The sequence below is a fragment of the Cygnus olor genome, chromosome 16, assembly GCF_009769625.2.
Source record: "Cygnus olor isolate bCygOlo1 chromosome 16, bCygOlo1.pri.v2, whole genome shotgun sequence".
Classification (NCBI taxonomy): Eukaryota; Metazoa; Chordata; class Aves; order Anseriformes; family Anatidae; genus Cygnus; species Cygnus olor.
The window spans coordinates 2,193,209-2,216,947 of NC_049184.1; the positions used below are offsets into that span (position 1 = coordinate 2,193,209).

Genomic DNA, 23,739 nt, shown 5'->3' on the forward strand with positions numbered 1-23,739 from the left:
CTAAGTAATTTTTTTCTTGCCCCCTCCCTTGCAAGCCTCTTCCTTGCGAGGCAGGTAAATCTAACTCCTTTGCTGTGGCTGCCCCGGTGGGGTCAGGGGGGTCTTGGGGCAGGGGACAATTCTGCCACCCATGCTGGTGGCTGTCACACCGCCCTCCTGCTCCCCTGCACCTTGGCAGCCCAGGCAGACGACAGCAGTGACATGGGACAAGGCGCCTGCTCCCTGCCCTGCCAGAGCGTCCTCGCCCCTCCAAGATCTGGGGAAGGAGGAGAACAACCCAAAGCGTCTCTTTCTTGTCCTGCCCCAAACCTGCTCAGTGTAAATCATGCCCTAATTACTGAGCACTGCCTGCCCCCTATGAATTATGGCTCTGTCGCTGTTTGCTCCCCCAGGAGGAGGTAAGGTAATTTTTGCAGCATCTCCGCAGCTGCACGCCTTGCACAGCAGCGCTGGTGCTGATAAACCATGCTAAAACATTTCCAAACAAGGATTTTTTTTTTCATCATTTCTGCCTTGCATCTAAACTATTACTTGTGCAATAAGTTCGTTATTCACTGCTGTTTTGAGTGTTCTTTCTTGGTAAGAGATGCTGCTGTTAAAGCATTAATCACACGCCATCCACCTACATTCCCCCTCCCTCCACACTCCTGACCCAGGACAGGGCAGCAGCGACGTCCGGCCGCCTGCAACGTGCTGCGATGTGGCAATGTGCTGCTGCTGTGTGCTGCTCGGTGCCAGAGGGGGCTGCATTTCACTGGGCAAGGGAGCTGTACTCACCACGCAGCTGTGTGGTACTGGGGTGGAGAAAAAAAAATCAAGTAAAACAACAACAGAGGCTTAGTTCGAGATCTCTCAGATGTCCAGACAAAATAAGATGCTCTCTCCCAAAGAATATATGTGCTACATCTGATATTTTCAGAGTAGAAAGCAAAGAGAGACAAGTCCAGAGTGAGTCACTGGCAGGGCTGGCAGCAGGGTCCCAGGGTGATGGGAAATAGCCAGTTTGTTACATTTACATGTGGTTCTTAATACAGAGAACATCAGTGCCAAAAATACCTATGTAAAACAAGGCCAAGGGAGTTCAGGCCCAGAATATTCACCACAGACCTCATTCAGGGGTAGATGAAGAAGAGAAAAAACCTTTAAGATAATGGGATTTATTTTAAGAAAGACTCTATTTTCAGTAAAAGATCAGAAGGGGAAAAAATGTGTTCTACACATGCACTTATGGGCAAGCATCAAGGTGCGAAATTTAGAGGGTGCTTCTGGTTTAAGCTGAAAATGCTGGGGAAAGTACCCAAATTATTTTCCAATTGATTTTAGGAAAAGAAAAGTACCATCAGGGCTGAGCAGCCCTGTGCGCTTGGTGCCTTGTATTGCTCTGCAGCTCAGATCTCACAATGTCAGTGGGCTCTGTGGGATTTCTTAGGAAAGGACCCCAAAATGCCCAGCCTGTTCCTGCACTGCTCTGGTAATGCCATCACCTCGGTGAAACACTTTGTAATATCTCTGTAGGGAAGGAAGATCACACTGACATCTCAGCTGTGCAGTCTGGAAACACGGCACAGAACTGTCTGATGTGTCATTCGAGGAGTTTGCTCCTTGGGAGGACACGATCACCAGGTAGAGCTGTTTGAGTCACTTCATCCTCCTGTGCAGGGCAAGGGCACTGACCACATCTTTGTCGAGGTAGAAATCCTCAGAATCTGTATTAGCCAGTAACTATAGCCTGCAGATGTAAAAAGTGTTTTCAGTAGACAAAACTGAAAGATCAGATATGGGGGCTTAGTACCTTGTTACTTAAAAGCACCCCCTCCCCCCTTTTTTGCCCTTTCCTGGGAAATTTGATATTTATCAGCTCCTTACTGCTGTTTTATTATCCACAGTGAACTCCTTTTTCTTGCAATTGGGTTGTTCGTGCTCTGTAGAACACACTTTGAAACACCAAGCTGCTCTCCAGCGTTGGGGTGCAATGAGGTCTGGTGAGGGTTTGCAAATGCCCATAAAAACCGGCCAAGCCAGGAGCATTTTTACCTGATCTAAATCACACGGTCAGGCCATTTGTGCAATGTCCAGTGCTGGAAACGTGAGAAATGGACTTGCTTCCTCAGCGTGCAATGTCAGGACCCGTCCTGAAATCAGACAAACGAAGCCATTTGCTTGCCTTAATCAAGGCATCTCGTTACAGGCTGGTCCTAGGAGCAAGTATGAAACATACTGTACTGTGGCATTATTTATGACTTGCACTGACACTGCATCGCTCTGTTATCCATACTTATAGAAAAAGACCCACTGTAAGTATAATTAGTTAATAAATCACCATGAGTGATAAACAGAATGATGGATGCAGGTTTCAGTTGATCACTTTTTTATTAAGGAGAGATAAATCAGCATCATATTGTTGCTGTAAACCTTTCAAATTGGTCAAAAAATCTTGCCATGCTGAAATGCAGCAAGGAGGTGATTAACATGTCAATTGTGCAGCAACAAATTGCACCTGATAATTGATATCAATCAATCCCTTTAATTTCTCTTCAACGTAATGGGTGTTACACATCATCCTGTTCTTCTGCCTTTCAGCACAGCTTTTGCAACCTTTCCTCTGCCAAAGACCTCTCCAGGCTTCTCCTCCAGCCTCAACCCATCTCCCTGGGGCTGCTGCAGCTCCTGGAAACCTCTAAGACTCCTCCAGGCAGCCCTGCGCTGCTCTTGGTCGCTGCTGCTCCGGTCCCCAGCTATCAAAGCAGGGCAATGGCGTTGCTCCACCACCTTTTGGTTTTATTTTTGCTGATGACACCAGCTGGTGCTCACAGCACTCAAGGAGCAAGGTCTGGCTCTCCACAAATGTTGCTGCAACCCTGCTCTGCGTGGTGGGTGCCCTGCTCTGCATTAACCCGGTGCAAGCCCAGGTGCTGCTGGCCCCCTATCCCCAGGGGCAGGGAACTGTGCCTTCCCTGCACCGCGTGCAGTCACATTCAGCCACCCAAAGACCCACCGTACCTTGTTCCCCCCCCGCCCCCCAGGAAGCATCCCAGGGTCCTCCCCGAGCTCAGGACGCCACAGGCACTGCTTTAATCCACAGCTCCCTTTAGATAGAAACTTGGTCTCTGTTACCAAGTCAAACAGTTTCAAGTGCAAAATTGCACCTGCAGATAAAGGCAGGGGACAGAAATCACTTGGGAATTACTTCAGCTACGGGTTTACATGGCTGTAGGGAATGGGGAAGGCTTGCTTTGGAGCAGCCGGAGAGTTTGGCCTGATGTGCATGCTCAGGAGAGAAGAGCAGCTCTGGGTTTGCCTCCTGGAGGGGCTCTGATACCCAGCTCTGTTTGGGGAACAGCGCTATACACGCTATCTGCCACGGCCCCAAGCGAGGCTGTCACTTCCTCTGTAAGACCACACAAACCTTTTTCAGCCTGTGCACTTACATGGCAAAGTCCAACCATTAGGAAGAATATCATTAGAAGCAATTATTCTTTGTGTCATGCCCGTAGCTCATTTGCAGTGGTCCAAGCCCCTGGTGCTGCCTGGACAAGGATCCACAGGGTGCCCTCGATCACTTCTCTGCTGACCCACACAAAACTGAGCAGCTTTGCAGCACGCATGCTGAGTTGGGCTTGGCTTTGAGTTACGAGGGGATCTTTAGGGCTAGTTCACATCAGCTGGGGGATGCCCACGTGGCTCTGCAGAGGTAGTGGAGCAATTTCAGCTTCTGCACGTGGAGGATGTGGGTGGCAGCTCCAGTTCCCATCCGCCTTCAGTCTGCAGCTCTGGCTCCTTCTGCCTTTATCTGTTTCATCATGGTCTCCCTCTGTGCACATCGAATCTGTCAGGTCTCATATCCCCATGACATAGCATCCTCTCATATTATACTTGCCATAATACAGAGAAGATGAATATTGCCCCATAAATGCCTCTTAAGTTAATGTAAAACTACATCTCGCTACATCATGTATTCAACAAGCCGTCATTTTCCTCATAAATTTTGAAGAGCATTTTAGCTTCTTGAAGCAATTGGCTTGTGCGTCCAGCTGGGAAATAATCACAGCCCCCGGCCCAGGCTGGGTGTGGGGCTGTAAATCAGCCCCAGGCTGAGCAGTTCAGCCCTCCCAGCCCGAGCACCCGTGCCTGCTGCTGGCTGCTTTTATGGCCTCAGCTCAGCATCAGTGACCCTGTTCGGCAGCCAGCCCTCTAAATCAGCACCAGGCAGGTGTCGCTCCAAGGAAAACAGCCTCACTGCTCTCTTTGGGGTGGAAAATGAAGATTTCTGGTGCTGTAGTGTCGGTCTGGTACAGCAGAATCATCACTCAGGGACGCGTTTGGCACTACAGGGCTGCGATGCTTTATTTCACTGGGGTATTCCCACTCCTGCTGTGGGGTGAGTGCACAGTGCTGGAGCCATCCAGCTTCTGAATGTGCTCCAGATTTGCCATTTTTGCGCAGGACCATCAACCCAGCAACCTTCCTGCAGCCGAGAGGCACACTCCAAGCTGCAAACTCTGCGAATCCTTTTTGGTGAACGTGGACCAAAAGGAGGAACCTCTCACCTTGGCTGCTCAGCTTGAAGGAAGCTCTGAAGGTTTACAGGACTTGCTTTAAAAACACCACGATAGAGAAAGATGCCCAAGCACCTGGATGGACCTGCCTTGCTAGAAATAAGACCATGAGCTTCTCACTCCTGCATTCTCCAGGCGTTAATAGAGACCAGGGAAGCGAGAGCAGCCAAACCCTCTTCCCAACACACACCAGCCCCTTTTTCTGGTAACCACCGTGACCTTTAAACCACAGCAGCAGGCTGAGCTCCGCAGCAGATGAGTTTCCAGGCCTCCCTCGGCGGTCATTCCCCCCGACAAAACTCATCGTGCACTTTGGCATAAATAGCTAGCTCCAGCTTCTCTTTTGGGGAGGTTTGTCAGGAACGATGCAGGCACATACACGCTGCATGCCTGAAGTACACTTACACGCATCTTGAATTAGGCCTTTATTTTTCCCATACACAGCTTCTGTTGCCAGAGGCAGAGGAAGTCCTGCTAACACCAATAGCATCTTTTCATCACGCTTCTCCTCTCTGACAAAAATCCCCCTCTGCAGTCGAGGCTGTATTTGCCGTGGAGCCAGACACAGACACAATTTTTGGGCAGCACCTCCTGGCGATGGCAAAGCCCACCAAACCCCACCAGCCCCCAGCTGTGCCCACCCCAGGATCCCCGCAGCATCCCTCGATGGGAATCGATTTCCTCCCGGCCACCGCTCCTCCGCAGAATTGCCTTTTGGGAAGCTTCAACAACTCCAATTCCCTCCTGCATTCACGTACCCCTGAACGAATGACCCTGCTAGTGGTGCAGTTTTTCCCTTCGCCTGCCTCCCCCCCTTCCTTCTCCCCCCAACTTTGATTTGATCAGGCCAAATCTGAAATGATGTGTGAAAGTAATGATATTTTGTAATTAAATCTCTGGTGATGGCGCCTCTAATTTGTGGTACATGCATTGTTCATAAGGAAAAAGGCATCAATTCATTTTCTGACTGGCTACTCCAGGGACTCGTAATTAGACCCAGTTCATCTCTTGCTGCCTTGCATATTAAAGAGCTACTGAAACGCAAAGGGAATTTGGGAAAGGGTTTTTTTTTTTTTTTTAAACCTTCTAATAATGTTAGCTCAATTAGAAACTCAGAAATTAAAAAAAAAAAAAAAAAAGAGAAAGTTCTAGATCATCCAGAAAATAGAGGCTGAATTTTTAGCAAGCTGGCCAGGTCAGGGTGTTCACTGACCCACTGTGAGACCAGGGATCAGTTTTCCCTATTTCCTTTGAAATTGCGGTATTTTTAGTAGGATTTGTGGAAGAAAACCACACTATATGAGGCACAATCCTGTCTAAAGATGCTGCCCTTCTGCTCGGTCTCCAGAATGAAAGGGAGAAAACTTTGGCTCGCTATGATTTGAAGCAGATCAAGGAAACCCCTCAGAGAGCACACTGCTGGGGACAGGGAGAGGAGCGAGCAGGCACACAGGTTGTTTTGTGGGATCAGTGCTATAAATGCTTGTTTACATTCTGCACTATTGTACATTCACAGAATTTGCTGGGAGATTTTTTTTTTTAAACTGAGTCTTGGAAGGAATACAGTCAGTTCTGTCGTATTTACCAAATAACATAATAAAAGCAAATTCAGAAGGTACTGGCAATTACAAGCACCAACCCCCAAAGATTCCCCAAGCTTCCCACTTACAGCAGCCTGAGAAACTACATTCCCATCCCACAAGGATTTAAGAACAAGTTCTCCCACTGAACTATTATAAAGTTGAATTCTCAAAAGCACTTGTGTCCTGATCACCCAGAAAAAAAAAAAAGTCGCTTGGGTCACAAGTATTTTGGTTGGGTCTTTTTAACACTTAAAATAGATTAACCTTGTTGGTGTTTGCTTCCAAAGGGGAAGTTGCTTCAATTTAAGAATCAAATGCTTTAGTGCAAAAATGCCAAACCCAGACACTGATATTTTCAACGCTTTTCTTCCCCTTCAGTCACTTGTCAAAGGAAAATGATTTCTGGGGAGAGTTTGGCAATTATTGACAGCAACTTGCTGACTGCAGATGACCTATTGGGGCCATGCCCACTGCTGCAAGCCCCTTGTGCTGGTGGCACCCAGCTGCTCGACGCACGCCAAGAAGCACCACAACAGCCATTTCGGGCATGGTACATCCCTGCCACACCGACTTCATGGTTCCTCGTGCCGCCGGATCCAGACTATTAATCAGAGAACTTCTTGCTTAAGCAAAACGACAGAAAAGCAGCAAGCAGGGCAATAAATATCTCTGATGAGATGTGGGGTGATACACGCTGCCCACCCCAGCAGGAAGGCTCCACCTGGCAATGCCTCTGCACGCTTCATCTAGCTGAGTTGGGCAGAACTGAGTAACTACGGCAGAGTGCATACGCTTTAAACTGAGAGGTATTTTCAGTAAGTTCCTCTGCTTTTAACAGGGGGACCCATCCTTCCAGCCTCACATACAGCCAGGTTGGTGTCATGCCGCTGTGCTTCAGCAGGGTCTCCCAGGCCAGACCCCAGCTCCCAGGATGAGTTGCCCTTTCCTTTTTTCACTGGAGCAGCAAGAAAGCACTGACCAGGCAGCAAACGGGAAATTCACTTCTTGCACAGATGGAAGGCAAAGAAAATCACCACCCAGACCTGACACCATACGATTTCTGCCCTCTGGGCCAGAGCTGCCATCACGCAGAGGACATCCCCCACGCAGGTGCTGCGCTCAGACTCCGTAAGAGGCTGTCTCCATCCTGGTGGCGAGGCAGGGCAGCCAGAGCTGCCTCTCTGCATGCAGCAGCCTGGGGAGCGGCTGCTCTCGAGCCTTACCATAAGAAAGGTGCAGGGAAGCACAAGGTGCTGCACGGGGCAGTGCCCTAACAGCCCGTCTGCTGCCCAATTTACGAGCACGCGAGAGCCTCGCAATCCCTGCCAGACTGAGCTCAGCTCTTACTGGGCTGCCCTGCACCTTTGCAGACCAGGGCCACACTGAGGGCTTGTTAATGTGTTGGGCCGTGGCAATCATTTCTAACAGGGAAGGTATCAACATTTCAAAACAGTTTAATTATTCTGAGAATGCTTAGCTATTAGCAAAGACAAGAAAGCTCAGGGCTATTTTTCAGCATTAATTTTCCATTTGAAATGAATTCCTTTTGGTTACACTTTTTAAATGTTTCTTTTAATTAGACGCAATTACTTCAGAAGAATTGCTTTTATTTCTAAGCCTGAGATCTCAATGATAAAGCTGTTAACTGGCCGAGCTGAATGCTGTGTATGGCTCATTTAGCTGGTACACTAAAGTATATTGAACTAGGAAATTATACAGTGAATCAGCTATTAATTCATTTTATGATCCTTTCACTCTAACATCGTGAATGAGATCTTCAGGGGGAAATTTAGTCACAATACATATAATTGTTCAACTATATGTATGCCACTGGTTTACTGCTCTAAGGTTACAGGCACTGCAGGGCTGATCTGAGTGCAACTGTGCAAACAGCCCCGACTCCTGACAATGGGAGGACCTGCACCAGGACCAGCCAAGGACACGTCCCCCGCCAGCCTGGTGTCACCGCGATGCGTAAGGCAGGTAGGAGCTGCTGGGGAGAACTGAGCATCAAAACCAAATGAACCAAAATGCCAGACTGCTGCAAGCCACCTGAGAACTCTTAATGAGGTTTTCTCCAAGGAGTCCATCCAAATCAAGACAGTTCCTCAGACCAAGCAGTGCTTGCATTGCACCTGTGATCTCAGGGGTGAGTTAAGCAGCTGCTACAACAGTAATTGATCCTGTAGAGGTGGGATGAAGCCTGACATTAAGGAGCACTGCTGTGGCCACTGTCTCGTAGCACAGAATCCCCCCTCGTCCCCAGCTCCATACCCACTGCAGCACCTCACACCGCAGCTTTGCCCCTTAATGGGTGTCTGCAATGATGATCCTGCTGCAGGGACATCAGGGCAAGGCAACGGGACCACAGGAAGATGGGCTCTGACCCTTCGCCAGCTCCTCTGGGGCTCTCTGGGACATCCATGCCTGGGATGATGCTATTTGTGTTTGGGTCTAAAACCCCACCTGCAACACTGCTGATTTCCCAGACCACTAACAGACTGTTAAACTCATCCTCACAGCCCAAGAGGCTAAAGAAATCCCGTGGTCCAAAAAGGACAAGGATTTGCACTTCAGCCCCAGCACTCCCTCCTTCAGGGAACACCACCACACAACCGGTGCAGGAACCAGGCTGGAGCCCCATACCCAGAAAATGATTTACCAGCACATCGTGAGCATTGCAGTAGGGCTTGGATGTGCGTTAGGCAGTTGTACATACTGCAGAGTCACCATATGGATATCTTTGTAATTGAAAATGTAATGTAAACCTTGGCATCCAGGGCCTTCTGGAGAGATCATTGTGGAAATGTCATATAATTAATGAATTGCACCAGCTAGCAGGGGAAAAAGACATTTTAACCACAGGATCATGGGACTTTATTACTGTAGATGGACTAAATCTATATCTTTCGGCATAGATCAGTCCTGAAAAAAGTGAGGTTGCCAACTGGCCAGGTTTGTTTTTACTAACTTAGCTCTTATTATTTTAATGAAGTCCAACTGATGCTGCAGAGAAGCCAATTTCTCCAAGTGCTGCCAATAAATTAAAATAAAGATGTTATGTATGAAGATTGGCAGGTGTCTCCCTGCAGATTTTATCAAGCTTCCAAGAAGTCCTCCACTTCAGCAAGAGCCACGGCCAAGCTTTAGCTATGGAAGGCAGCAAGACAGTGGAGTTCAGAGCAATTAGCAGAACTGTAATTAGTACCAGCTCAGCACTTAGTGTAGATGTGCAGAGAGGTTCCCTTTGGACCACTGAGACACAGGCCTAAGGCTTGTAGCAACACCTCAGGGCTGGCCTTAGGACCTCTGTGTGAACATAGGACCTGTCCTCATGCCCTGGGGCTTTAGTCACATCCATCTGAATCCAGCCTCATTCAGACCCACAGTGCAACTGCAGCTAGAGTTTGTATGAAAGGCAGAATTTAGCAAGTCCCACCCCTTATGGGACCGCAAGCCCACAAGAGCCTGCAAGCCCCAGGGGAAAGGCGGCACCAGAGCTGGGTTGCAGCCAGAAGCAATGCAGCTGAGACTTTCTGGGTCTGGGAATTTGATGGCAAGCTGCCACTGCCACAGCCTGCATGGGAGGAATCTGGTGGGTGAGTGCTCACTGCTGCAGCCTGGGCTCTCCCTAAGCACAAAGACTTTTTCTTCAAAGCCTCTACAAGAGGCAGGAGAGCTCACATCCTCCAAGGGAGCAGGCTGCTGTACCAGAGAGAAGAGATGAATGCCCTCCCTCCCCTGTGAGCACGGGACAGGCCAGATCCTCATGCAAGAGCCGCATGCTCTGTTGTCCCCCCTGTACCACGGTGCCATTACGTCCACGTGTCCCTAAACCATCTTTGGAAACATCTCTTGGCAATCTTCCTGGGACAGCCTGCCTTCTCCATTCTCTGCTGTCCATAACAAGGGTGAAGGAAATGCACATCCAGCTTTTATGCTATTGACACATGGTCCTGGTGTAAGGGTGACACTTAGCAGCCTGAAAATATCCATGCTCAGGAAACAGCAGCTTGTCACATTGGTGCAAATAGGATAGAGCAGAGGTACACACACACACAGGCTACAGGATGAGAATGTTGTGTACGGAACAAGGACCCTCAATCCAAACACTCACAGGTGCTCATAAATCCAGTGTCTGACCTGGGGAGTTAATTCAGATCTACTTCATCAGAACCTGTCCCAGAGGTGTTAAACCCATGTTGCAAAGCTGTTTATGGGAAAAGAGAAGGGAATACAACTGAATTAGAATCCCACCCACCATCAGTTCTGTCTTGCATCTATTCAGTTCTAAGATTTTAGATTTTTTTATTGCTTAAAAGCATTTGTTTAATCCATGGCGCAATAGTGTACAAAAATGTACCGTTCAGGAAGTGAAAATACCCAGGGTTATAGCAAGACTACGCATTAGTATACATTAATGACTTCAGTTAATTAGCCATATAAATTAATACTAATGTGATGCCCTTCCTTAATTATATTTATCAATGAAGAAGCTTTTTAGTATTACCATTTCACATTTCCACAAACATAGCTGGAGACGAAAGTTTCAGTAAAATTCCTTGAAAGTTCAGAAGGGCTGTGCTCAAGCACTCCTGCCACCTCCTAAAATCCATCCCAAATGCATTTCTCCCTGAGCATCTTGCTTCGCACTTTTTAGTTTCACCTGCACTTTTTATATGGCGAGCCTCAGAGGTTCACTTAGAAGGCCAGCCTGCATCGTGCCCAGCAGAAGCTGCCCAACCTGTGCCTGACCTGTACCCACCAACGGGATGTGCTCAAGGGGATGCCCAAGCCATTCAGGCAAAATTCCCCTGCAGCCTGGCCCAACTCCTTACACACCGCTGCAGCGTCTCAGCTGGAGATGTGCACACACTTGTGCATGGGGAGAACTGGTGAGCACACCCGTGGCATCCCGTGACATCTCCTTTGACACCTTCCCAGTTCATGGTGTCGCTTGACTTCATATCAAGCAGAGGATGGATATCATTTTTTAAAAGATAAATAAAACGTCCCCCTGTTCTCTGAAGGCAAAGGTGAACAGCCCATAGAGACAGACCTGTTGTCCTTTCTTGTACTCCTACTACCCAGAACCACACAGCAACAAAAGATACGATTCAGTAAAGTTATTGAGTGCCAGACCTTCACATTTGTCTTCCAGTGACTCTTAAGTCTTCCTTTTCTCTATTGAGTTCCACCTCATTGACTTCCTATAAACACTAATACAGAGCCAGGCGCCCACGGGCATGTCTGGAATACAACGCACACCGCACAGGCACGGCCCTTGTGGCTGGGCTCAGAAACCCAGAGAGCAAGCTGATGGGATGCAGCTAGCAGAGCACTCAGGAACAGGAGCCTCCTCCTTTGCCCCTAACGAAACCCCCCCCAAAAAAACCTACATTTTAACTTCTGATCATAAGTTCTAGGTGACTTTTCACCTTTTGTAATTTTTCCTTTCCTTAGGTTCTTGAAGGTGAAATCCCCACATTTTCACAAAACTTCTAGAAGTGACCAAATCCTCTGCTCCACACCAGCCAGACAATGAAACCACCACATAAGAAGACCGCACAACAGAGACCCTGTTAATACTCAACCACGTGCGGCATTCAAAGCGTGCCTCTAATTAATCACCAGTTAGCTGTCTTCCTTGGGCAGCATCTTCCATCTTGTTTGGGACACAATGAGCTTCCTCCCCCTTTGTAGTCCTACACGCTCCTCTTCCTGTTGGGCTTGATGACTGCCGGCCTCCTCGTGGGCTCCCCTCCCATGCCAGCCTCCCACCCAGACATCCTCCTGCTCAAACATTAACCAAGGGCACTGAAAGGCTTTGCTGACTGCTCCATAAACAAATGAGACAACTGCCATGTAGCTACCGGCCTGCCACGGGGCCTACTGCTCTGTAATATTTGCTGCAGGAAACATCCCTGTGGCTCATCTTCCTGCAGGCAGCCTGGAAGTCGCTGCCCCCTGCCATCCCTCGAGCCCATCAGTTTGGGGATTTGTGCTTTAATATTCTTTTAAGTGTGGTGTTCCTGATGGACCGTGGGAGAGGTCCGATGCAGGATAACTCCTTGGCTTGTGCAGCACGCAGGCTGAGAAGCATAAACCTCCCTCCTCCTCTGTACCTGCAGCTTATTGCTTTGCATAGCTTGCAAGAAGCTGAAACTCCGACTGGCCCAGAAACACTGAAACCCAGAACTCACACGTGACCAAACCAAACCCCTTAGAAAGGTTAATCACAGGCCTCTAATTAAACTTCCTTTGAGATGTGGTTAGGAGGTAGAGTCCAGGATGGACACGACCAAGGTGAATTTGGGGACTTGCTTGCTATCCAAAAAGCTCAGCTGAACTTCCCAATCCTTTGATCCCCAGCCACCAGGTTGCACCAGGGCCTTATGCCTCCAAGAGCAGGCTCAGGCACTGCCGGGCCCAGACCTCCCCACCAGCACCATCTGAGCCCGGTGCTGAGCCAAACAGCAGCCCGGCAGGGAAGCAGTGCTGCTACCTGCGATTTTTCACACCTTCACAACCCACACCAGCTCCCACGCTCTCCTCTGCTTTCCAGACGCTCTTTGTGGGATAAAAAAGAATGTGATAAAGCATCTGATGATGCAGGTGGTACCATCTGCTCCCTCACCAGCTGCTGCTGCCACTTAACCATCTTTTTCTATCAAATATTGGAGAACCAAGGCAACCACGTAGGAAGCAGCTTTCAGGGTAGTCCCAGCACAGGAGAGCACTTCTCTTGTTAGGAACTCCTGGTCCTAGAGCCATCAACAGCCATCCCTTTCCTATGAGGGAAGTCCTGGGTGTGCCCTAAAACTTGACACCAAAGAAATTTAGCTAGTTTCCAGTGTGGCTCTACCCATAGGTTTGTTTCAGAGCTGAACAGGCTCCTGGTGCAGAGCACAGAGCTCTGTGCAGTCCAGGGACCAGAGGAAATTAGGATTGTTCCACATGCAAGGCTGCGAGACTGGTGCATGTCTTCGGAGCGTGCAGCCTACCAGAGGTGCCTGCAGAGGCTGCAAGCAAGAGGAGGGCTGCAGCACTGTGGTTTTGCAGAATACAGCTGTGACTACGCTGTTAGATGAGAAGGGTCCGACCCCAGGCTCCACACCATGCTCCCTCCCATCCTTGTAACACGCACTTAAGTGCTCAGACAGACAAAACCCTGTAGCATCCAGCGAAAGCCTGGGCACACTTAACTACAGCCTCCTTGAGTAGCGTTAAGACACCGTGTTAGTGAAGGTCACATCCAGCTGGAGACATATCCCTTACTCCGCTGTGATAGAAATGGCTCCAGCCAGCCCGCTTCAGAAAGCATCCTCAGCTATTTCAGTTTGCTCTACACAATGGCTCGGTGACATGGTCCTTCTGCAGAAGCAAGTTAGTCACACCGTACTCAACACTTGAATTTGTCATTGCAATGCAGTCTGATTTTGGTGTCAGATTTACTATGAAAAAACAAGAAATTGAAAATGCAAGGCTACTAAAAACATTAAAACGGACAGTAAACCCAAGTCCTAAGATTTAGCAGTCCAGTAACATCACCGCACAGTTACTAAAAAAAATCTGTGGTACCCTCAAGTGCAGAAACTGAAATGGGTCTTGGGCTTTTGCTGCCTGTGTACCCAGGGTGTTTTAGATCAGCTGTCAGATCAGGACAGGACTGGGTGGTGCAGCGGTGAATCATTATTCAGGTAAGATACTGGATACTGATGATATCATGAGTCATTTGGTGGATATTTCGAACCAACCTGTTTTAAGAGCACATAGAAAAATTCCTCAGTAGAACAGCAGTGGCTGGACTGCACCAGGACACGCTCGTGGAACAGTCATGTATCTTCCTCTGTTCAGCAAATGGAGGAAAAGCAACACAGTTTCCCCTCCTTGTTTGCATTTTTATCTTCCGTTAAAAACAGCACAGCTTCCACCTCACCTCTGCCAGCATCTCTGTTTCGCTGTCTCCTTCCCAGATGTGCTGGAAAAGGGAGCTGAATTGCAGAGTGGTTAAACCTCACAATTAAGGTTGAGCAAGCTTGCCATCCAGATTTCAAACACACAAGCATCTACCAAAAAACACGCTCTGTTTATGCGTTCGCTCAAAAACTGAGCAAAAATATCTGGTAGGCTCGGAGAAAGGCTAGACGCTGCTCATGATAATTCACATTTTGGTTATTGGTTCCAAACACCAGTGCTTGAAAGGCTGCTGTAAGAGGACATTAGAGCAGCTTACACCGATCACCGTGTCACCAGCACCTCATTGCCAACAGCGCTGAGCAGGAGTAGCTCCGAACACCATGAAGTCAGAGACCCTTCCAGACTACCTCTGCAGCCTGGGGACTCCCTGAGGCAGAAGGAATCACTTCAATGATCATTGCTGGGCTTTTCTCCTGTGCATTTGTCTCCTTGCACTCAAAAGCCTCCCAACCTGCCACTGTGGTTGAGGAGCTGGGATGGTCTCGCTGAAATCCCATGAGGATTGCTTTGCAGGAGCAGCGGGGTGCCAGGGAGAAGCGCTGCGCTCGCTGGGATAAGCAGCATTGCTCTGACAGTTAATCCTGCCCTCCTCGCCAACAGTAAAACTCAGGGTTAAGACAGATCAATGGACAGCGTGTTTTATCTTTCTTTTAACAAACACCCCAACCAAAGGTAAAAGATCAGTTACATCTCCAGGCTAGAAAAATTGCCTTCGCTTTAAAACAAAGCCACAAAATTGTAAGTCACTGCTGAATTTTATGTTCAAAGGCTTTTCAATGAGAGGCGAAGTGTAACTAGATAAAAGTGAATAACCAGACAAATGCCTTTCCTCTCCCCTCACTGCCAGGCTGGCTTGTTGGAGGGCTGCCTCTCTGGTGGTGCCAGGCTGGCTTCTGGGGAGGCAGCTTGCGAATGATCATTTTTAAAACCTCCTATTCCTCTGCTCCTGCAGGGGGAAGCGGGTGTCAGATGAGCCCACGTGCTTAGGGAGATTGAGGTCTCAGCTCACCCCTTGTCACCGTAACACCAAAAGCCAGCACGCACAGAGCACCAGGACCCCATCCTGCTCCCCTGCCACCAGAACATGCTCAGAGCCCCACCACGCCGGTGGTCCCATGCCCAGGACCACACTTACAGCTCCCTCTGTGTCTCAGACAGCCTCACTGCCCCTGAGAGGCAGCTGAGCAAGCAGCACCGGACATCCCGTATGCAGAGCCATTTGAGACTACTCCAGGTTAGAAAGTCTTGGTCCCCCTCGTTGCAGATTAGTGCATCGACCTGCAGATCTGCCTGACCCCAAAGCCCTGTCACACCTGCAGGGTGTGCCTTTGGCATCCAGACATCTTCAGGGTCTACCCGCCAAACATTTTCCAAAAGCAAGGAGACATTCTTCAGTGGTGCCGACCCCCTCCTCAGAAGGAGGGCGGGGGAAGGATAGTACCTGGATTTATCACCTCTAGCAAACAGCTGCCAAATTCATCACTCAGGAGTTTGCCTGTGATATATTATTTAATAATATCTAGAAAATGCATTAAAAATGCAGGGTCTTCTCCTTGCCAGGTGATTTTAATGTTATTGATTATTCTCTAAATCACTTATTGTGAGTTTACTCTGACGCATTTAGCTTTTGGGCAGAGGAACCCAGAGCAGCTTCTCGCACTTTGTATCCCCAATTTTCGCTTCAGCAGTTTGCAGCCGGCATAACCAAAATCCAGCAGAGGTAACACCACCACGCACCGTGCCACACGCTGCCCCGTGAGATGTGCCCTCCTAGCACCCTTGCCTGACCGGGCACAGAGCTTCATGGCTCATCTGTTTTGACTGGGGAGGCAAACTGCAAGGCCAGCACTGACGCAACAGTCCCGCCATTGTCCAGCCACCCGCGCTTTCTCTCCCCCCTTTCCCCAAACAGCGACTCCCTCCCGCTGCCTACCCACGCAGGGCCTCCAGCCTGCTGTTCTTTACATATGCTCCCGGGCATCTCCATCCTGCCTGGTCGATGATTAACTTGTGGAGCTGCAGTTGTCAGCGCTGTGAGTTACGGCTGTCTCGTAGCAAGCAAGCAGGGGACAAGGAGAATGCTTTTACCCAGCAGCTTTCCATCAGCTCGGAGGAAGAAACGCTCACACCTCAAAACTGGGCAAAATGCCGTGGGTTTATAAAGAAAAAGCCCAATGAACACTTCCCCCTAAGTTTAAGGTCCAAGGATCAAAGCCAGCTCTGGAAAAGCCTGAAGCAGAGAGCCCTGTTATGGCCATTCATATCCCCAGGCGATCCCAGGGGACGGGACTACTTGCACCGAACTGCATGCTCTGCTTATATGCCATGGGGGCCTGGAAGTCCCATGAAAGCCAATTCCCATGCTGAGGAACTTGGTGGCACTTTCTGCTGGTGCTGCTTAGCCAAGTTAATGGCAGGGACAGGCTCTTCCAGCACCAAGGGATTGCACCGTCAGCACAATTTACTCACAGTGGTGGGGCTAAAGAAGAGCCTGGGAGCACCTCCAGTGCCCCTGTTTTTGGGGTCTTCAGCATTTTGGGGAATGCTTTAGCTGCCCCAGCACGAGACCGTGGGAATAACCTCAGCCCCCGCTCAGAGGACAGACCAGCTTCTCCCAGGAAGAAAATCTCCTCTGACATTTTGCATCCTCTCCCCAACCCAGAATTTCACTCCAGGCCTGGGAACCAAAGTGAGAAGCAACCCAAAGCAAACATTGCAGAGTCAGAGAAGGGGCTGAGGTGGATGTGAATCTGCATAGCTCCTGGAGCTGGAGCTTTCTTGCTTCATAAGAACCAGCTCACCCATTATCTTGGGCTGATTCACTCTCCTCTGCACATCCCCTATCTCTGCTCATCTAGAAGCTATTGCCTCTCAGAAGCCTCCAGAGAAAAGCGTTAGACAAAACTTTAGATTTATCCTGAGAGATAATCTTCAGGAACATTTTTTTTAATCCCTAGAGCACTTTGCAACACAGCATGAGTGTTATACTGCTGTACATTTGGAGGCACAGGAATGGCAGGGCAAGGAGGGTTGGCCACTTGGGAAGGTCTACAGGTTATTTCAGTCTCATGCACAGCTGTTAAGCCAGCACTGGTGAGGTCTGCACATTCAAGGGGTACAGAGCAATACTACAAATCAGCAATGCTTTCAGCCCAGAGCAGCATTTTGTCCTTAAACATTCAAGGTTTCTTCTGTCTGGGGTAAGTGAACCTGCTGAGTACCCGCGGCTGTTTCAGGAGAATACCACGGATCCCTCCCTGCAGCACCATACAACGGGGACACACTTCGTATAACAACCCTGGAAAACTGCTTCCCTGGCTTTTGTGCAAGAGGCCAAACCGCAGCCAAGCGATGGGAAGGAACCTCCTGCAGTAAACACTTGCCAGCTCAATTGCCATGCGCTCATCTCTGTAGCACAGGACCTGCACCCATCTCTGGGAGCAGCTGCCCTGGGAAGCCACCCAGCAGTCAGGGCGGCGGGGAGTTCATTACATCTGTGTGCCTGCCTGCAGGCCGGGGCACTGCACGGATCTCGGGTCAATGGGAGCTGCAGGGATCCTCTGCTTCTGGGGAAAAAATACGCAGGCTAAAAGCAACTTCAAAACCACGTTTAACCTGAACTCTTATCTTTTATCCCTTTAAATATCCAAGCGGCTACTTTTGCAAGCATGAAGCCTGGACTCCAGCTACATTTATTTCCCTCTTTCATCCCAGCTGCAGCTCCTCAGAATTTATCTCTATGGTTAACTTCCCCTTTCATAATATTAGCACAGTTGAAGCACTTGCTTTCCTGTTGCAGGCAGTGATTATATAGCAAATTAACCACAAGCTGTTCAGTCCAAGTCCAGCAGTTGGAAAGATGCTCCTCTGAGTAATGGTTTGTGTAGCTGATGCTTTCATCTGTAATTTGCATTTGTAATAAATGCAGAAATAAAAAACGGGGCCCGTATTTTAAAAAATAGCCTGGGATGGCAGGGGCAGGCAGGCAAGGCAACTGGGGTGGGGGAGACACCTTGGGAGCTTGTAGGGCTGTGTCGCAGGGTGCCACAGCATCTCCTGCCCAGGGAGGGGGAACCCGCACACACACCTCTGCCGCCTGTATTTGTAACTGCCACACAAACCATGGCTTCCTGCCCAGATGGATTTTACACAAGAGGCACAAAAAATTAAAGCAGAAGCTAGCAGTTTGGCATCAGCCATTCCCACCAGCAGGATGAGCTGTGCACTTGTGCGCCCACCCAGTGATGCAGGGCCACGCCAGGCAGCCCAGCAGGCTGGCAAAGCCTTTCCCCTAGCAGGGCACGACCCCAGCAACACCTGGAGAGGAACCAGGAGCTATGAGATGCCCACCAGGCTTCCCAAGCCCTGCTGACACATCACCATGTGCTCTGCCAGCTGCCCACTGCCTGCCCTGGGGGAACCTGACCCAGGGTGGCCACATCCAACACCAGTGCTCAGAGCAGTGCAAGGCCAGGCAAACACGTGGCTGCAGCTGAAAAAACACCCACATCCATCAGGGAGAGACTCCACTGGGATATTTATCCACCGGTTGGCAGAGGAGATGCACAAGTGCTCCTGACCACCAGAAAACCCCACACCCAATGGGAGGCAGCAGCTGCCCCCTGCATCCCTCCCTCACAGGTCTAACAGGAGCATCTGCTCTCTCCTGACGGGCTCCTGAGATGGTTGGTGAGGAAACCAGCCCACCCTGCACACCGGCTTCATGCCCCCTGCCTGTATTTATGACTTGTAGCAGCCATGCCCTGCATTACCTACCCTGGGGCATTGCTCACTGCCTTTGGGAAAGGCAGCCCCTGCTAGGCGAAGACGGTTATAGCCTCACAGGAAGGCCTTCAACCCACCCATAAAACCCCAAGTCAGAGCCATGATCTCTCAGCTATGGGTGGAAGGGAGAGCAGCAGGCAGAGGATCTCCTCCCCACGGACAGCCGCAGGCAGGCAGCCACAAGCAGTTCCCCATTCCTGCACCACACTCAGCCCACACGGGTGTGCACAGCCCCGTGGTGGGATCGCCCCCACTGTTGGGGCAGACATGGGCGTGCAGCTCCTGGGCATCCACTGGGGTGGCTCCACTTCCCAGGAAGGACACAGTGGTGGAAAAAAAGGTGGCTGCCTTTGACTTTTGTTCTACAAAAGAGACCATCTCTCTACTTAATTAAATAAGGTGGGAAGGACAGGAAAGCCAGTTTCTTAGTATTTTGAAATGTAACTTGCTACAATAAGGAACCAACTGAGAAGCTTCCTAATAGTTTGGAGAGCCCAGCCTTTTAAAATTGATTTATCTGATGTCAGACCAACTTTATCTTTACTTCTGTGCAGCAGTGAGCACACCTTTCAGCACCATACCAGAATTATTATTTATGAATCGCATCTACATATTTTATGGAGCTACTGAAAAATATATTAGCCTTCCTAGATGGGCAACCCCAGACAGACTGCTCTGTGCAGGACTGAAGCCTCCCTTGCTGCCTCTTCCCACCGGCACACATGCATGCCATCCGCACCAGCCTTTTTGCTGCATTCTGCATGGCTCCCCAAGAGTGCTGAGCTCTAAAGCAGGAAGGCCCATGCAGAGTGATCAGAAGACATGGCCTGTTTGCTTTTCTTTGTGCACTTTCCACCTCTGTTCTAGAGTGTCTGGCCTGGTGAAGAAACATCTTCCTATGGTGATGCTGAAGAGCAGCCAGCACAGGGACATGCTCTGCTGTCTCCCCCCCCCCCACCCAGCTGCAACAGGGTGGCTTGGGATGCTGAAATAGTTCATCTTTCTGGCTCCCTCCATGGGAAACATGCCAATCCTCAGGCAGCAAAGGCCCTGTAGCTTTTAAGAACTTGCCCATCCCAACCTAGATGCAAGTGGCTGAACTGAGCCTCCAGCTACAGAGAGTCCAGGCTGGGCAAAGCAGGTATCGGTGGGTAGGTAGGAGCCACAGCCTCGTGCAGTGGTTCTTCACCCAGATACCGCACCACTGGTGGTTCCATGATCCACTTCTCCACCAAACTGCCACAGAAAGCACTCCTCTCTCCTGCTGCATAGCTTTTCTAGGCCACACATGGGCAGGCACCACCCAGTGCTGGGGAACTCCTGCTTTACCTGTGGCCTCTACAAGAGTCTGCAACAACTACCACAGAGGTGCCTTCGCTGGGGGGACAGAGGGAACACAAGGAGGGAACTGTCCTAAGAGACCTCTGGGGGGTACCCCTGAAGGAATAACAGTAAGAGATGGATGAACAGCATATGCACAGGAGGGAAGTTACACACACTGCACAGAGGGGAGAGGGGAAAGAGAAGATTGAATCTTCCTGGAGACCAGTGAGATTCTATAAACATAATCAAAATGTAATAGAAACTTTTTGGAAATGCTGTTAGAAGGAGAAAGCATCAATCTTCATGGAACTCCACTCAACAGGCTTTCTCCAGCTAATCAATCACGGTCAAGACATGGGCCGTCCCATCTGTCTGTGCAAGGGACCAGGAGGAGATTGCTAAGTGCCTGGGCTGGAGCTACCATCTCAGTACCAGGCAATTCATCATGCAGGAAGAGAAGGGGGGAGAACGGAGAGGAGGAAAATAATGTATAACACTAATAAAGTTTCTCCCCCCGCCTTCATTCCCAACCAATTTTTAGTAAAGGAGCCCAATCCAGAGGGGCTGCAAGCAGGGAGGCGGGAAGGGGGACATGCCCTGGGGAGGAATCTGGTTACAAGATGCACTCCAGTAAACAGAGACAAAAGCTGTCATCTGCATACTATCCCTCTGCAAAGCCCACACTCACCACCCCAGCTGCTGACAGCTGCACAGGAGCCAGCCTGCACCCGCAGGACCCAGGTCCCTCTGGTCCAGGGGCAGGAGAGGGTGCTGGTGAGGACAGCAAAGCTGGGGAAACGCAGAGGAGAGCACGAGGGAGCTTCACCTGCTGGCACTGTGGGAAGAGGCCAAGCCTCTGCGTGCAGACAGCTTGATTTCTCCCTAGAAGCTCCCACAGCCATTCGGGGAGGGGGGCCTTGAAAATGGAATAACATGGAGCTTAAGGACTCAAAGCATGCAGCATCTGCAGCAGACATGGGATTTTCCACAGCACATTACACTCACATATGTGCATGCAGGGCAGGGACCTGCACGCAGCAAGGAGGGAGTTTCACACTTCACTCAAAACCCCACTGACTTTCAGAGCTTTGGCATCTTCTCAGCCCACATAGGAGAAAGTCCCTTCCCTTCCCTCCTTAGCTGCTCATCACACTGGGTTCCAGCCCCCCTCATTTCCAGAGGCCACCAGCAGCAAGGAGCCCTAGCACCTGCCTTACAGCCAAGAACTCAAATCCACATTTGTGTGAAAAAGTACTATTTCCCCTGTTAAAGGATCCAGAAGTGATGCAATACAGCTGGACTCCCATTCCATCTATCCTTCCAAATCTTGAGAGTTTCTCTTTTCCACAGGATTTTTGAAGTAGAGGACAAAGCCCCCAATAGCATCCTTTGAGCCAATACTGGTGATTTTAGGCACTGCCTCTCCATGCACAACCCAGGTTTAACATGTTCTGTGCTACTCTTCGCATCCAGTCCCACGGACATCACAAAACTTCCCATGTCTGCTAACAAGTAATAAAATACAGCAGGGTTTCTCTAAGGACACAAACAAGGTTCAGTTCAGACTCAAGCCCAACTCTTTTCCATTTCCAGTGCTTGTCACAGCACCTGAAAAGCCCTGGAACGCACTAGACAACAGAACTACCCTGCAAAAAGGACTTTTTCTTCCTCACTTAGTTTATAAAAATAATCTTGCTACTTGCACTTTGGCCAGCTCTTGTAGAGATTCTTATGTGTTCAGTCACAGGTAAATGGGAAACCAGAACAAATATGCTCATATTAACAGCTGAGATTAAAGGGCCATTTAAAATAGGAAGCCAATAAAAAATCATGACCTAACCATATATATATATATATATATATATATATTTTGCTGGCCTAAATTTAACCTAATGGATTGACTAGACACTGCAGGTGAAATTCAAAAAGCAACAGTAAGTAGGTAAGAGATTTACTCCTGGATATTTATCCATTCTTTCAGAACGATAAGAACCCCACAGCTTCCAGTAAATGTCAAAATTCTTCCCTTCCTCCACAGATAAAAATAGACTCCACTTAAAAATGCAGTGACACAGGATTTTAGCCTCTACTGTAAGTGTAAATATAGCAACAAATTAAGTAGACACATCCAGTAAATAACACTGACATCCCCGAAGGTGAAGTTGCTGGAAGTCTTTAAGCTGGTCTGTGACCAGGTGGCAAGAAAACATGGTTTCACCATTACAGTGATTTCCTTCAGGGTATTAGCCTCATCCTGTGGTGCTGTTTGTTTTCTTCTTTCAGAGGTACCTTCTCCTCCCCTTCCCACTTTCCCCTCAAGGAAAGCACCAGACTAAAATTTTCAGGGGTTCATTACTGTGAGAAGCCAGTACAAAACTTTGCTCAGGCTACAGACACATCAACAGAGTTCATCAACAGCTCAAAAACATGAAGTTACTTCAAACTTCTCAATGCATCAGTTGTCAGAAGTTTAAACTACTAACACATGGGTTATAACCACCTCATTTACTTCTAGATGTACTTTTAAACATGCACATCCACTTGCTCCTTATGTCCTAACATGCTTGTAATCACAGCTAGTAACTCATTAACCTTTTACAGCCAGCTTTGAGTATAAGGCACAGCTCACCAGAAGCCAAAACAGAGGTCACAGCCCATGGAAGGGATCCGCTATTCTTTACTGAACTGAGTTGTGGCTTCCAGGTTTTTATTTTCCTCCACTCTCCCACTAGAGGTTGAGAAGAGCCACCACCAGCACAATCTGCAGGAACTCAAGGAAGGGCCACACTAAAACCAGAGCTCCCAGCTCTCCCCCAGAGCTCTGATCCCAGTGGACCCTCAAACCTGGAGGTTTTCTTATTTGACCCCAGAAAGCTTAAAACAAGTCTGAAAGAGAGAGAAACTAACTGACATGACCGTAAGTCATACTTAGATGTCCTCACCCTATTTTTTTCCACCTTACAGACAAGAAGGGCCCAACATACCACAAAGGCAAAAGAAACACCAAGCACAGCACCTGTCCCAGAGATCCACCCTTCCTCTAGCTCCTCTCCAAGCAAACCAGCTGGTGATGTGCCATTAGCTCCTTTATATACCACCCTTCCTCCACCTGGAAAGGGCAAGGACAGGTTCAGGTGCCCCAGCAGCCCCAGGGGAGCTGGGGGCAGCTGTAGAGGATGGGTGGCTGCAGGAGCATTGCTTGCAGCTGAGCGTGGCCGCAGGCCTCAGTATGACCGCAGGCCTTAGCACACCCCAGCCCAGCCAGATCATTGTGGGCAGCAGTGTCAGGCACAGGTTTTCTGCAATAAAATTCTTCTTTAGCTGATATACCGTTATTCTCCGCCCATAACCTTCCTCCCTAATTACCATGAATGTAAATGACCTCTGGTGTAAGGTTTATTGTAACGATAATTGAGATGTGGATTTTTAATAATAACCTCCTGGATTTTCCACTTGATTTCCTGATTTACTTTTTATTTCCAGGAACACGCACAAAGGTCTGAGCTTACCCT

At 49.2% G+C, this 23,739-nt stretch overlaps 1 long non-coding RNA gene across 1 annotated transcript; it reads right to left on the minus strand.

Annotated features, from left to right (window-relative positions):
• Positions 1 to 1,033: 1,033 nt before the first annotated feature.
• On the minus strand, positions 1,034 to 23,271 carry LOC121078891. Its single transcript, XR_005824776.1, has 3 exons — positions 23,244 to 23,271; positions 2,035 to 2,195; positions 1,034 to 1,729 (listed from the first exon to the last, which is right to left on the minus strand). It is a non-coding gene; the product is annotated as an uncharacterized LOC121078891 (long non-coding RNA).
• Between the last annotated feature and the right edge of the window lie 468 nt (positions 23,272 to 23,739).